The 17,336-nt window shown below is 40.5% G+C and overlaps 1 long non-coding RNA gene across 1 annotated transcript in view; it reads left to right on the top strand.

The window, feature by feature from the left end:
* The first annotated feature begins 430 nt into the window (after window positions 1-430).
* Window positions 431-17,336, top strand: part of LOC144827231 (uncharacterized) — a 153,806-nt gene continuing 136,900 nt past the window's right edge. The window contains exon 1 of the long non-coding RNA XR_013610091.1: window positions 431-753. This is a non-coding gene — a long non-coding RNA (uncharacterized LOC144827231). The remainder of the gene's footprint in view (window positions 754-17,336) is intronic.

The raw sequence follows: 17,336 nt of genomic DNA, 5'->3' as shown, positions 1-17,336 counted from the left end.
GCTCGAAATTCAGGTGCATTTTCACCTTGATGTAAGGTGCCTGCATTGGTGTTAGGCTAAAGTGCTCCAAAGCTACGTGAGAGCAGAAGTGCGCCATATATTGGTAGAGATATGACGTGTTTCAGCTCTCTTGCTTTCATGCAACGCAGTGCAGCGAATAGCTTTTCTGCACAGCAAGGTGTGAAAGGTTAGTAAATCTGGCTGTGGGTGTTCCTGGGGACCCAATCCAAGAAGCTGTGCAGATTTTCCTCTTCTCCCTAGTGGGTGTTGGTACACTGTCATCAACCATGCAATACAGTGGTGTTGCAATTATAGTTAGATTCCCTCCAGTAATACTAAAACGTTCCAACATGCCTTGAATGAAGCATGGAGTGCAGAAACACGAGAGGGCACCAAACACGCAGGGAACAGAAAAGTATGATAACGGTTGTTCCTTCCTACTCTTTATGCACCCTCGCATTTGTGCATTGTGTCTTTTTGCCTTCATTGCGTGAAGAGTGTATGTCCATCCTACAAAAATCAAAACTATTCCAGACACTATAATAGTGGAATCTGTGTACTTTACCATCTAGAAATAAACTCTCTTTGTCTTTTGTGCTTTCTCCAGTAATAATGCAGAACACAACGCATGATGTCATGAAGGACAGCTGCGCTGAAAACATTCATTATTTGCCAGACACGTATGAAATGAAACAGATTCAGTACTAATCCTATGTGAATTAAAGGCGCCAAAGCTGTGGCTCTGCTGATATGGTAAATGGAGATTAAGAAGCAGCAACTTATCCTAGCGACAGCGTGGCATTAAGCACGATTTGGTTATTTTTCAAACATTTAGATTAGTGAAGAATGTGAAAGTATGCAGGATCATTGAAGTCTTTGCTATAAATTAACTGCTTATTAGGATGTCATCATGCTACCCACTTTTGATTGTGTACGTTTATGCCATACTACAAAAATGTCTCATATTCATTGTATAGTTTAACAATGACATACTAATCCAACAGGATCAATGTATCTATTTCAGCCAAATTGCCCTGCTTCACCAAGGAGCTTGGTGTGAACAGGGCATTAAAGAGGCAATTTAAGGCCTCATTTATAAGGCCCTACCGGAACTTTTGCGCTGACGGAATGTCTTTTCGGGGCCTTATACATATGTGCCCCTTTCACACAGAAATCTGTATGAAAGGGGCGTTCCATGGGTGTTGCTGTGGGTGTTTCCACACAATACCCTTGGATCCTGACACATTCCCACATTTATGAGAAATTATAAACCTTGGAATGCGTCAGAACCTAACGCCACCCCAGGGAGGGCGTTAGGGAGGGGCAACGTGATGTTTTAATTTCTCATCATGCTTTCCTTTTTCTATGGGTGGTGCATTCTGCATTTTTTTGATTGATTCAGATGCTCCGTCCATCACCACCCCCTTTTGTACCGCATTCTGCAGCACAGCACACATAGAAAAAGAAAATCACCTGAACTTATTTTTGTGCAGGAATGTTTCACCCTCTCTCTCTCTCTCTCTCTCTCTCTCTATATATATATATATATATATATTCACTGAAAAAACCATAGGTTATAGACCATATATAGTTAGGAATTAGCATTTAGAAAACCTTATTTTACTCACACAAAACCATTGAAATTCCATATATAGTTAGTTGCACTAACTATATATCGCGCACCCGCAATCCACTGCTGATGATGTCACATATTACATCATTCATGACATGGTCAGTGACATCACTGATGACATCACTGATGACATCTCAAATGACATCACTGATGACATCATCTAGTGTCTGTGTGTTTTTGTAAAGTTTAAATACGTTTTACATATTGAAGAATGACTGGATGTATGGAAGACTGAGTGTGTGTGTGGCTGGCTGGGAGGTGTGTGACTCTGTGCATATCAATGTGTACTTGTATCAGTGATTGTATAAGAGAGTAAGTATGTGTTAGTATATGTGTGAAAAGTATGGTGTTCTGTGTTTAACTATAGATGAGGAAATCGAAGTGTGATTGATTCTTCACAGGACTGACTAGATGTATGAGTGCATATGATAGTGTTCTAATAATAACTGACTGTATGTATGAGTAATTGTATGGGTGAATGAGTGAATGTGTGTGTAGACGTACGAATCAGTGAGTGCGTATGTAGTAACTGGTATTGGTGTGTCATGATGTCATCAGTGATGTCATTTGAGATGTCATCAGTGATGTCATTTCAGATGTCATTAGTGATGTCATCAGTGATGTCACTGAAGTATGGTGTTCTGTGTTTAACTGTATAGATGAAGAAATGGAAGTGTGATTGATTCTTTACAGGACTGACTTGGTGTGTGAGTAACTCCATGGATGAGTGGCAGTGTGTGACTGTCTGCATAGGTGTATGAGTGCATATGATAGTGTTGTAATAATAAGTGACTGTATGTATGAGTTATTGTATGGGTGAATGAGTGAATGTGTGTGTAGACGTAGGAATCAGTGAGTGCGTATGTAGTAACTGGTATTGGTGTGTCATGATGTCATCAGTGATGTCATTTGAGATGTCATCAGTGATGTCATCAGTGATGTCATTTGAGATGTCATCAGTGATGTCATCAGTGATGTCACTGACCATGTCATGAATGATGTAATATGTGACATCATCAGCAGTGGATTGCGGGTGCGCGATATATAGTTAGTGCAACTAACTATATATGGAATTTCAATGGTTTTGTGTGAGTAAAATAAGGTTTTCTAAATGCTAATTCCTAACTATATATGGTCTATAACCTATGGTTTTTTCAGTGAATTTTCAAGGTTTTGTAAATGCTAATTCCTAACTATATATGGTCTATAACCTATGGTTTTTTCAGTGAATTTCATTGGTTTTTTAACAGCTAATATCTGTAGCTGTAAAATGTATTCTTCTTTAAATCCAAAAATATATTTTATATGTTTATGAATAATTTTTTTTTTAAATATTTTTTTTCTTCGTTCCCGCTTCGCGAATCGGGAAGCTTCCCGTTAGCTGACCTTGATGCCGCGAAATAGACCGCGAGCCGGTAAACGTTTCTTTACCGCAAGTGCCGCGTTAGAAAACAACATCGTGACGCCTCCCGTCCGCATGACGTTTCACGTTGTCGCGTGATACGTCATATGACGTGCTACGTTAGCGAACTGGTACGCGAAGCGAGTCGCAAAGCGCAGGTTTCTGGAAGCAAACCGGGAGGCCCTGCAAAGCGCTTAACGTAAACACAGCAAGTCATGTGACTTGGTAATAACACTTTTCATTGGTTCATTTCACTTTTGGTTTCCTAATGATGTAAGACTAGGTCATATAATCTAAAATGAACACTTTTGATTGGTTGAGAACTCTTGTTTTTCCCAAATGATGAAAATCCCTCCTTCTTTCCTCACTCTGACTTTCATCATTGTGAGAGAAAGACCCTTTGTGATCACTGAGCAATGGCTTCTTTAGTAGCTTCAGCTGGTGCTTCCCCACCACCTCCACCACATCCAAGGAAGAGTGGACCACCTGCTCAAGTTATAATTCAGCAAGAAGAGGAAGAAGAGGAAGACGAGGAAGAGCAGGAAGAGAGGCAGTTTTTGCCTGAGGAACCCAGGACGTCTCACCGGAAAGAAAACTTCATTTGGCAATTTTTTAAAATTCCCAAAGGTCAGAAAAAAGTAAATGCAAGATACGTAACTTGCCTTATATGTCAAGATAGACTGTCCAGAGGAACCGAGAAAAAATACAGTTTCGGAAACTACACAATGCATCGCCATATGACTAGGTGGCATCCTAACAACTACAGTGCTGCACAGTTTCGGAACGACCTAGATAATCTCCCTATTATGGCCAGAAGATCTGTTGTACCGGAAGTAACGGGACCAGAGGGCAGGGAGATGGTGCCAAATATACAAATGAGATTTGGTGAAGTAAAACACATCTGCGTATTTTGCGATGGATTCATTTGCTACGGAGAAAGAAGCATCACTCTGATCAACAGAGCTATTGACTATCATATGCAAGTTTGTACGAAACGCCCAAAATAATAAATACTTTTTTTTTGTTTTGTTGCTCCTGTTGAGCCCTTTACAATGAATCGTTTTCATTGCCCCCTCCAAGAAAAACCCCCAAAAATATAAAACTGTTCAGAAAAATTCAAAAAAAGTAAAAAAATGCTCTGAAAAATAATAAAAAAAATATAAAACAACAAAAACAATAAAAAAAAAGTTCTTTTCAGAACTACCTCCCCGTTATTAAAAAATTGGTACAATATTTGGAACTGTGCCAACCTCTATTTCTCTTAGTTCGCTTCCCAGTTCGCTCGCCGGTACGCGAACCGGAAGCGAACCAAAAACAGTAAGTATAAGGGAAGGAAACAGACACTTATGTTAAAAGAAAGACAGCTATAGGGGAGTAAACTAGAGATACTATTACCCGTAATCCACTGCTGATGATGTCACATATTACATCATTCATGACATGCTCAGTGACATCATCAGCAGAGGATTGCGGGTTTTTTGGCAACGTGCCTTATCCACGGTTTAATAACGCTGCCTTTTGCTTTATATAAGTTTTCAAATTGTATGAAATATATACCAATAGGTCGTTATGAACCTTTAGGTAGTGCTTTTCTTCATGAGGTCTGGTCGCTTCCATACACATACAGATGTTTCAAAGATGATCAAGAAGTTTATCTGAATGGAGAGGAATGCACTGAGACGCCAGATCATTCACTAATGTGTAGGCACATACAGTTACACGGTTCATGCAACAAACACCGACCAAATATGGCTTGCGTGTTGCAAGGCACGCCAGTTCCTGCTATCATCCCCACGTTCAAGTTGTTGGAAAATGGTAGTTATTTGATGCTCAATAATGAAGATTGTTCTGAGTTAATTAAAAGTATTCCTTTTATCGTAACAGTAAGTGAACGGGTTATTTGCTGCAGAAATGTTCTATTTTCTCCCACACATGAACATAGGGAGTTTTCAATCTGGCCACAAATACCAACCTTGGGAGAGATTTCAACGGCATGGCAAGAATAAGAGCTCTTTTGTCTCAGAGAGAGGTGGCCTTGAGTTCGGCCCGTGAAACTTTCGTGCTTCACATAGCGAACACCCGTACAGAGGTGCAGACCCTTTTCAATTCAGATTTGCCTTTCAATTTCAGCAAGATGGTTCGGACTATCTTTAACGCATCCTCCACAAAGGCCCTGGCGCACTTTTTTAAAGTTGTTACCAGTGGTCTCGTGACTTCATTTGAGAAAATCTTTGGAGTCATCCCTGCTTTCTTTCATTCTATTTTCTCCACTCTGCTTCGTGGATTGGCATTTTTACTTGCATTACCAGCGGACGCTCTTGTGCTTTTTTACATTTTTAAATATGGATGTCCCTCCTATGCAACCTCCCACCCTGCAGCTGCTGACACTGTTCCGCAATCGCATGCTAGAATATTATGGCACAATGCCGTTGGCGATATTAAGCACGGCATATGGATTATCTTTTCGATTCTCCTACTTCACCTGTGTCCAGCCTGTATTTCACTGCCTGACCTGTGATTTCGATTGGGCCATTGATTTGTGTCTCTGCGGACCGGTTTCTCCTGACGTCGACTTTAATCAGCTGATGACTCCTATCATTACTCACGAGTTGGTTTGTCCTGGCGAAAGGATTATGGCTGTGGCATTGATGCATGGACTAATTGGTCCCTGGAATTTATTGGCGGCAGCACAGTCTTTCTTGGAACAGAGCTTTCTTGAAAACCCACCGAGCTGTCCTCTGATGGTGATAGAGGATCCGGTGCTGGGAGAGCACGTATGTTCTTTTCCGCTTTTAAATTGGATGGCTGAACTGTTTTCGGATGAAGACGGTGACTTCCTATTGGAGGCTGTTGCAGCTTATTTTGCATACACAGTTATGTCATAGACCTTTTTCATGTTTGATATGCTGAGTACTAGCATTTCATTGACAATTCATTGACTTATTTGTCAAGTTTTTATTATTTACCTTGCCTATTGGCTTAAGACTCGATAAAGTACTTGGCTGTTTTATTTTTCTTTAGCATTACATTTTCCTAGTTTTTAATGCTTTACCTTGCGGACCGTCCACATATAAACTTGCAATCTGCTCTCATGAGATGGCACTTCTATTATCTTATTCAGTTCGTTTCCGGATCATGGGGAGGTGTCATCTAGGTCCTGGATATCTTTACACCGTGTTAAGTTAGCATGGGCTCATTACCGGTTTAAACGCCATTTTTCCTTTTTTGCAACTTCTGCACATGACACTTAGTTGTTGCTTTAGCTTTCCACCTAGTAGTTCATCGTGGTTTACATGAGAATAATATGTTATTGCTCTACTATCTGCTTTGCTTGTTAAACTATATCTGTACAGCGAGTGCTAAAGTTTCAAGAACAACACGATACAGAATTGTTATGAGGTCTGATCTCCACGACTTCATACTCATAACATAAGTGCAACTTCTGCCAATTCTGGGCATGAGGCGGGTTTTATATTGCTTTGCCGAACACACATACACAACAGTTGATGCGGTTCACATGAAGAGAGAGCTGGTGTATGCTGATGTGATTCCTTCAAATCTAAGACACTAAAGTATGGGCACGCCCTAAACCAACACAAAGAGACCTTCTTAGCAAATAATATAATATGTGTATTAGGGAGGGTGAGATATAAGCAGCCGCGGGCCGTGGAGGGAGTTACGGTGAGGCAGGGAGGCGGGGAGGGGGAGAAGCAGGGTGGAGCCCTCTCCACCCTGCCCCTCCCCCTCCCCGCCTCCCTGCCCCACCGTAACTCCCTCCACGGCCCGCGGCTGCTTATAAGTGTTGCTAACTCTTATTCATTTACAGCATGTTAACATACTGTCAACATTCGCTTTTTATGTACTAGTAACTATGCTGGTAATTTTGCTACTGATAATATGTGTACTTGTATTCTCCACCCTGCTTCTCCCCCTCCCCGCCTCCCTGCCTCACCGTAACTCCCTCCACGGCCCGCGGCTGCTTATAAGTGTTGCTAACTCTTATTCATTTACAGCATGTTAACATACTATCACCATTCGCTTTTTATGTACTAGTAACTATGCTGGTAATTTTGCTACTGATAATATGTGTACTTGTATTATCTAAGATACTACGCCTGAGAAGACGGCATTAGTAAATAAACATTTCAAATACACATGTGTTCTTCTTAACTCCATGTTCTGGTTTCTAAGAAATATATAACGACCGACTGTTCATGAGTTCCACGTATCCTGAGGTACTATAAGTTCATATTCTGGATTGTCTAAACATTGAGAGTTTGTTATATCCAATGTGACACTGTACCTAGCTTGCTAAGGAGTTTTTGATTACTAACGTGAGTTTTGGGACACCCTAATTCGCCGAGGTTCCAATCCTCTGTCCACAGTTCTGTGTGAGAACAGAAACCCTGCGACAGGGGCACCCCCGACCCTTGCTGGAGCTTCATCACACTTGCGATACAACTCCAGCAATGCGCCACCTTTACGGCACAGATACATCACGCATCTGTGCTGTTTTTGCCCCATGATGCGCCGCATTGTAAATGCAGCACACCATAGGTGACGGAACAGCGGCACAGAATGACTAACACATCCCTGGTGATGCGCCAGTCATCATAAATGTATCCCTATGCTTCTTATCTTGTTAGAGATGAACCGCCATATGTATCATCAAAGTTTTTTGCATTTCCTAAATAGCGAACTTTAAGGAATAAATAGCGATTCTTTACCATTCCTAGTTTGCGATTAGCTATTTGCTAATTACAAATTACCCATTCATTTCCTTCATTTCCAAAGGGCGGTTGGACTCACTTTTAGCTCGAACGGCTGAATGGATTTCCACGAAACTTGGCAAAATTGTAGGGACTGGTAGCCCGATGTGCCTTTGCTATGTCTCAAGATATATGCTCCAGTGGTTTTTACGAAAATTAACTTTGAAAAATATATATTGGGCTACATTGGCCTATATATATGTTGGAGCCCAAATGTAGCCCAATGTAGCCCAATGAAGCCCAATGTAGCCCAATGTAGCCCAAAGATGGCCGCCAGACACACAAAAAAACAAATGTAGCCCAAATATCAGCCAGATGTAGCCCAACTATAGCCCAGTGACAGAATGACCAATCAGCTTCGCAAACCTCCGTTACGCGAAGCGGAGCGCTGTTACAGATATATATCTTTTTTTGAACGTTAATTTCTCAAAATCCACTGGAGCACATATATTGAGACCTAGCAAAGGCACATCGGGCTACCAGTCCCTAATATTTTGCCAAGTTTCGTGCAAATCCATTCAGCCGTTTTATTATTATTATTTTTTTTTTTGCCCCGCGGGGCCCTTTTAAAACCTCCACATCAAACCTAGGGGGTCAGCGAGGATCTACTATGCCCCCTTATGGTTATTTCCCCCTTTGTTTTGGCCTCCTCTTGTCTCTCGATCCTACCGAGAGACAAGATGGCGGCCGCTACGGACTTTTTGGAATGTTGACAGACGCCAGAGAACCAATCAGCTTCGCTTCACAAAGCTCCGTTGCGCGAAAAGTACGCGTCCTGGGACGCTGCCCGGTCCGCTGTTACAGGTATATATCTTTTTTTAAACGTTAATTTCTCAAAATCCACTGGAGCACATATATTGAGACCTACAAAAGGCACATCGGGCTACCAGTCCCTACAATTTTGCCAAGTTTCGTGCAAATCCATTCAGCCGTTCGGGCTAAAAGTGAGGCCAACCGCCCTATGGAAAACTCAATGTTAAAAACACGTTTTGGGACCCCCCTTTTTTCTCGGCCCCCCCTTGATGACCCCCCCCAAATTTTCAAGGGCTGCTCATAAACAAAATGTGCCATTTTCCTGAAAATTTCAGCCAATTCCGTCCACAAACGCCAAAGTTATTAGACATAGAATTTTCAAAAATCCCATAGAGAAAAAATCCTAACTATATATACCTACTGGCGACCGCCAGTAGGTAATATATATATATATATATATATATATATATATATATATCCAATTACCACCACCAAAAGGAGAAAAACTGACACTTTGGATGCTTTTATTCACTGCTGGCCACAGTGACTTTTATTAATCCATGTGAACGCAATTCATGCGGACAAGATGACACGTTTCGGCCAATGGGGTGGCCTTGCTCACATAACCGCGTTGCTTGAAAAGTGAATTTAAATACACAAGTGACAGAATCACGTGATTGAAAGAACTACCATCATGATGAACATAGAAAAAATTCTGATTCCAGGTAAAGACTACATAAGTCAAACTCACTTTAAAATACATGTGTTATGTTGTCAAATATAATGGACTCAAATATTTGACTAATGCACTCCCTTCCTGTTTTTGAAAAGTTTGAAGAATAAGGGGGCATATTATCAAGGGGGTTTATCTCTGCTTTTTTGGCTTTAAAAGCCAAGAAAGCGGAGATAAAATAATCTCCCTATTACCTAGCTGTCGCTAACACCAGTTAGCGACAGCTAGTATGAGATAGCGACCATCTTGGGCCCCGCTTTGCATGTCAGTGATATTTATCACTAATGACATGCAAAGTGGGCGTGCCAAGATGTTAGCGACTGGAAACAGTCGCTAACATCGCTATCTCCTATTACCAACTTTTGGAGATATTCACGCTAAGTGCGAATATCTCCAAAAGCTAACACCTGCCCCTGAGCAGTTCTTAGCCATGTTATCCAATGGTATGTGGATAACATGGCTAAGAGCATTAGCTCGGTAATGCATGAATATCGCGGACTTTTCAGCGATATTCATGCATTTCGGCCGATTTTTATCGCTTAGGAGATATACCTTGATAATAGCAAGGTTCCTAAGCGATAAAAATCGCCGCAGCTCAGCGATAAAAATATCGCCGCTAAACCAACATAGCGATAATTATCGCTAGTTGTTGGTAATATGCCCCAAGAGTTTTAAATTTTGTTTGCAATTTTTATTCTATTTGTGGTTGCTCCTAGGGGTGATGATTCCGTCCAAATGTCGCCTCTTAAACAATGGATAAATAGTGCTTCTAAGCTAGCTTAGTTGCATCCCCGTTAGGGCACTCCAATGGTGGTATCTTGAAAGATTTCCAACAAAAGTAAATAAAACCCAAAAGTTTATCTGTTCAAAAATAAGTTTATTTATTTTGTTTTTCTTCGGTTTCACTTTTTACTCCTTTATTGCATCAATTAACATCAAAGACGCTTTCATTTGGATTGTAATCCTCCAATGCATTTCGAGCACTGACTGCTCTTCATCAGGGAGATCAAACTAGGATTTTAGTGCATAGAAATACAGTTATAATACAAAGACCATAATAATGGTAATATACATAGTTGACTAACATCATACTACTAAACATATAAACTGTATACTCATTGAGATATTAACCTGGTAAACATAAGATGTGCCAATCAGGTAAAAGTTGTGATATATCTAAAAAAATCTAACAACTCTAAAGTCACTGTTTGTGCATATTATATGTGACTAGAACGTTAGTGCCCTTAATAAAGGAAAGAAAAAGTGCTAAGTATAATCGATACAGTGAGGGGTAGGGTTAGAATTAAATGTGCCGATAAGGTGATGAAGATTACCTGAAGCTGAACTTTCCCGTAGCGATGCTAAAAGTAAAAATAAAACGCGTGGTCAGAACCTAACGTCACAAGCAGATCAAGAGGCTCCATCTTTTTACAATGCGCTCGAGCCGAGCGCTTCAATGATTGTAGACTTACTTGTTTTATTGTCAATCAAGGCAATATTCTCGCTTGCGTGCTCACACTGTTGTAAAAAACATTGTAACACATTTCATATTAACTGTGTTGCTGAATTTGTGGTACTGTAAACAGTATTCCCTGTTAGCTAGAGGAGTTACTGTTCACTATTCTTTATAACAAAAAGAATCACCTAGCACATGGAACCAAGTTGGCAACAAACACCTCAATTGCCATTTGGGCGTGAGTACTACAAAACCTGTTCGGCATGACTTGTAATGAAACTAAAATATGTACAACTAAATGATGTACTGAATGCAATTAACGGGAGAAGGATAAGGCAAAAAACGGTGTGCGAATGTTGAGATTAGCTCGAAATCCTCCTCCTAGATGATAATATGGAGGAGGGGGGACCTAGTGTGGAGATTAATATCCATGTACTTGAGTCCCTAGCTGCAACTAGATTGGAAACTTCATACTGAATGTTGGCAAGGAATGACAATCTATTTCGATTTGAAAATATCACAGAGTACAAAACATAATGCCTAGATGTAGCATGTAAAAGTAATCTAAAGATAATGGTGTAGGTCTTCGCAAATATTTAACCCTTTCGGGGCCTTGGTGTCAAGCTCAATTATGTACTTTGTCTCTAGATGTCTATATATATATATATAACTATAAAACTCATGAAACCTATGGTTTTTTCAGTGAATATATGTATCAGGATGATTCACACCAAAAGACAGACACGGACCCAAAGTAAGTGCTCAAATTACTTTACTCCATTAGGTTGCCCATCGATGGGCTCAATTATTTGTATTATGAATTACATTGAAAATGCCACTATTAGTTGGTTAACATCTTAGTTGCTTTATTTTGACGTTCTAAGATGGCGCTCCATTTGTACGGATTGCAGTGAATTACATGTGTCCTTCGTTGATTTCAGTAGCACAATTGGTGTTTAAAACTGTGTCTAGAATGGCGCTTCGGTAAACATAGATGAAGGTTTTCAACCGAAATGCGTCTGTTTGCTGTGTCTGTTTGTCTGTAAAATAAACAACCCAAACGACCCCCCGTGAGTGCTTTTTTCCGGTAGGATGGAAGTCCGAAGTTACGGAAATTGAAGCGGCAATTGATTTGTGGGAGCACCCCCACATTGAAAGCACCCGCCTGCGAGTGCCCTGCTCAGGTGTTTCAGGAGCTATAAAAAATATATATATATATTATATATATATATATATATATATATATATTTTCTTTTTCTTTTTTCTACGGGTTCTGCATTCTGCAGCACAGCACACATAGAAAAAGTAAACCACCTGAACTTATTTTTGTGCAGGAATGTGTCACTCTCTCTCTCTATATATATATATATATATCCATAGGGGCAACCTTTTTGTGTGGATGAATAGCGACTCGCTCGGTCGCAGAGGTGCCCCGCCGTTTTCATGCGGATTCTGTGCTTGGTAACCACCAGGCATGCAGGAGCGGTGAAGGCCGCATAGCTGGATCAAATATATGACTGATGAGGCGGTGATGTGTTTCCATTCAAACCCACTTGGGAAACATATACAGGATATTGGAGGAAAATCGGCATCCACTTGGTGTGAATTGTAAAAGGAAATACTGAGACCAGCATGCCCTGGGGCACACGCCCATGGGGGTGGGACTTAATATCAATAAAATTAGCTTTCATCAACTGCCAGTTTTATTACTAACCTTTGGCCCGTGAACAAGAGGACAGTGGTACTCGAAACATATTGGGCTCAGATGAACTGTCGAAGGGGTTAACATTGCTACTGCACGGCTGTCCACTAATAAAGCCAGTTACAACTTCCCCGTGTGTGGCATCTCCATAGGGGCAACCTTTTTGTATATATATATATATATATATATATATATATATATATATATATATATATATATGAATATATTACCTACTGGCGGTCGCCAGTAGGTATATATAGTAAGGACCTAGTTACCATAGAAAATTCCGAACATTCTATTGGGAATAACTTTGGCGCCGATTGAGGGATCTGCCTGTAATTGTCCTTAAATTTGCCTCGCTGCGCTCCGCTCCTTCCCTGAAGGTTTTGGGGGGATTCGTAAAGCGGGGGCCGAGAAAAAAGGGGGGTCCCAAAACGTGTTTTCCCCATTTTAATTTCCATAGGGACATTCTGACAAGGCTACAGCTCGAACGGCTGAACGGAATTACACCAGATTTGGCAAAATGGTAGGGACTGGTATGCAGCAGTGCCTTTTGTATGTTTGGTGTAAATCCCTCCAGTAGTTCCTGAGAAAAGTGAATTTGACATTTTTCAAACGGCATTTTCTATGGGACCTTTAGACACGGCTACGCCCGAACGGCTGAACGGAATTACACCAAACTTGGCAAAATGGTAGGGACAGGTATGCAGTAGTGCCTTTTCTATATTTGGTGAAAATCCCTCCAGTAGTTGTTGAGAATTTGAATTTGAGCAAATTGTATATCTATATGCGCTCAACATTCTATTGGGAATAACTTTGGTGCCGATTGAGGAATCTGTGTGTAACTTTCCAGAATTTTGGCCAGCTCCGCTCCTTCCCTGAAAGTTTCGGGGGGATTCATCAAGCGGGGGCCGAAAGGGGGGTCCCAAAACGTGTTTTCCCTATGTTAATTTCCATAGGGACCTTTAGACACGGCTACAGCCCGAACGGCTAAATGGAATTACACCAAACTTGGCAAAATGGTAGGGCCTGGTATGCAGATGTGCCTTTGCTATGTTTGGTAAAAATCCCTCCAGTAGAGCTTGAGAAAATTGAATTTGAAAAATGTCAAATGGCATTTTCTATGGGACATTTAGACACGGCTACAGCCCGAACGGCTGAACGGAATTACACCAAACTTGGCAAAATGGTAGGGACAGGTATGCAGTAGTGCCTTTTCTATATTTTGTGAAAATCCCTCCAGTAGTTGTTGAGAAAATTGAATTTGAGCAAATTATATATTTATATGCGCTCACGGTACGCGTACGGTACGCGTATGTGCGTGTACCCTTACGTGCGCGAGCGAGTTTCTGATTGACTGGCAGTCGACTGTCAACATTCCAAACTGTCCAAACCAGGAAGTGTTGGCCACCATCTTGTTTTTCAGGAGAACTGAGGCACAAGAGAGCCCAAAACAAGAGTGGAAAACACGAAAAGGGGGCAGGGTAGAGACCCCCCAACCCTCTAGCCCTTCTCAGGGGGTCCCAAAAGGACCCCCAAGGGCAAAAAAAAAAAAATTCAAAAACATCGCGAGGTACGTGCACCGTACGCGTGCGGCACGCATACGGTGCGCGTACCCCGCGATTTAAAAAAAAAACAAACACATTTTTTGCACTTGGTGGTTTTTCTGGGACCCCCTGAGAAGGGCTAGGGGGTCAGGGGGTCTCAACCCTGCCCCCTTTCCGCGTTTTCCACTCTTGTTTTGTGCTCTCTTGTGCCTCACTTCTCCTCAGAAACAAGATGGCTGCTCAGGTGGTCCCAGAAGGATAATAACATATATAAACGTTATCCGTTAATAGAATTAGCATTTACAAAACCTTTGAAATTTATTGAAAAAAAATATAGGTTTCACGCCTGATATAGTTAGGAATTAGCATTTAAAAAACCTTGCAAATTCACTGAAAAAAACCATAGGTTTCAAGCCTTATATAGTTAGGAATTAGCATTTAAAAAACCTTGCAAATTCACTTAAAAAACCATAGGTTTCAGGCCTTATATAGTTAGGAATTACCATTTAAAAAACCTTGCAAATTCACTTAAAAAACCATAGGTTTCAAGCCTTATATAGATAGGAATTAGCTTTTTAAAAACCTTCCAAATTTACTTAAAAAAACATAGGTTTCAGGCCTTATATAGTTAGGAATTAGCATTTAAAAAACCATTGAAATTGCTCCTATATAGTTAGTTGTACTAACTATATTTCGCGCACCCGCAATCCACTGCTGATGATGTCACATATTACATCATTCATGACATGATCAGTGACATCACTGATGACATCACTGATGACATCTCAAATGACATCACTGATGACATCACTGATAACATCTCATTTGACATCACTGATCACATCACTGATGATATCAGTCATGTGATATTGCGATGCACCTCCTCACACTCTAATATAATCTTTGATACACCCAGTGCTAAATACAGACTACCATTCTTGAAACCATTGACACACCATTACCAGTTACTACATAGGCACTCACTGATTCCTAGGTCTACACACACATTCACTCATTCACCCATAGAATCACTCATACATACAGTCACTCATCAATACAACACTATCATATGCACTCATACACCTATACAGACACTCACACACTGCCACTCATCCATGGAGTTACTCACACACCTAGTCAGTCATGCAAAGAATCAATCACACTTCCATTTCCTCAACTATACAGTTATACACACACAACACCTTACTTATTCAAACATATACTAACACATACTTACTCTCTTATACAATCACTGATACAAGTACACAATGATCCATACAGCCACTCGCACATTCACTGGCTCTCATGTATAGTCATTTATATATGCCAACTCTCGCATGCACTGTGTTTTACATATGTACTTACTTGGACATGTAGCACTGAGATATTCATTCACTCACCAACACACCCATGCACACAGTCAACCGCCCATATAGCTGTTTCCACATGCACTCTTGAACTCATACACCTAGTGAATCAACTGCTCACACATCTATGCACAGAGTCACACACCTCCCAGCCACCCACACACACACTCAGTCTCCCATTCAAATACTTGGGCAACCAATCAATAACCCATATAAGCCACTCATATAGCTACTGATCAACACATGCAGCAGCTTACACAACAACAGACATACTGATGCACACATTCAGACAGTTTAGGCACTAACCCATGCATTTAGTAAGACACATTTAATCACTCACTCATACAGTCAGTCACGCACCTACTAATCCTTCATCCAGACACCTATACATCCACTCAATCTTCAATATGTAAAACATATTTAAACTTTACAGAAACACACAGTCACTGGATGATGGCATCAGTGATGTCATCAGTGATGTCAAATGAGATGTCATCAGTGATGTCATTTGAGATGTCATCAGTGATGTCATCAGTGATGTCACTGACCATGTCATGAATGATGTAATATGTGACATCATCAGCAGTGGATTGCAGGTGCGCGAAATATAGTTAGTACAACTAACTATATAGGAGCAATTTCAATGGTTTTTTAAATGCTAATTCCTAACTATATAAGGCCTGAAACCTATGGTTTTTTAAGTAAATATATATATATATATATATATATATATATATATATATATATATATATATATTACCTACTGGCGGTCGCCAGAAGGTATATATAGTTAGGATTTTTTCCCTATGGGATTTTTGAAAATTCTATGTCTAATAACTTTGGTGTTTGTGGACGGAATTGGCTGAAATTTTCTGGAAAATGGAACATGTTGTTTCTGAGCAGCCCTTGAAAATTTGGGGGGGGTTCGTCAAGGGGGGGCCGAGAAAAAAGGGGGGTCCCAAAACGTGTTTTTAACATTGAGTTTTCCATAGGGCGGTTGGCCTCACTTTTAGCCCGAACGGCTGAATGGATTTGCACGAAACTTGGCAAAATTGTAGGGACTGGTAGCCCGATGTGCCTTTTGTAGGTCTCAATATATGTGCTCCAGTGGATTTTGAGAAATTAACGTTTAAAAAAAGATATATATCTGTAACAGCGGACCGGGCAGCGCCCCGGTTCGCGTACCTGACGCGTAACGGAACTTCGCGAAGCGAAGCTGATTGTCTCTCTGGTGTCTGTCAACATTCTAAACAGTCCGGAGCGGCCGCCATCTTGTCTCTCGGTAGGATCGAGAGACAAGAGGAGGCCAAAACAAAGGGGGAAATGACCATAAGGGGGCATAGTAGATCCTCCCTGACCCCCTAGGTTTAATGTGGAGGCTTTAAAAGGGCCCCGCGGGGCAAAAAATAATAATTTTTTTTTTGTTTTTTTTGCGTGGGTAGCGCCCGGTACGCGAACCGGGAAGCGTTCTGGGCAGCGTACTACAATGAAAAAAGAATGAGAGACTTTTCAAATGCAGTATGTTAATTGATTGTTGGTTTTGTTGATTATTTTTTATTTTCTTTATTTTTTAAGCATTTTTTTTTATTGTGATTGTGTTTCATAATTTATTAAACTTTCTAACATTTCATTGTCAGAAATTTCATAATTATCATGGAATATACATTGTAGTCTCTGAGGGTGTAAAATGTCCTCATTTGCAAGGAGGTTATCTACTGCTTGTACACATTGCAGTAGTTCATTGTCCCAAGTTTCATCGAAAAATTCAATGTCAATTTGATCAATTGTATCAATCAATTCTTGGCTGCTCTCTTGCAGGTCCATTTCAAAAGAAACTTGGTTTTCGCCTTCCATTTTGCCTGAAATTTGGATTAAAAAAATATATATTAGTAGAGATAGAGCAATGTTGGGAATAATTTTAGATATGCATTTTTTATCAGTGAATTTATCTTTGGGCAGTGTATAGTATCAGAG

Source organism: Lissotriton helveticus, chromosome 4_1, assembly GCF_964261635.1.
Source record: "Lissotriton helveticus chromosome 4_1, aLisHel1.1, whole genome shotgun sequence".
Taxonomy (NCBI): Eukaryota; Metazoa; Chordata; class Amphibia; order Caudata; family Salamandridae; genus Lissotriton; species Lissotriton helveticus.
The sequence above is the reverse complement of the archived record's forward strand: the minus strand, read 5'-3'. Positions and strand labels throughout refer to the sequence as shown.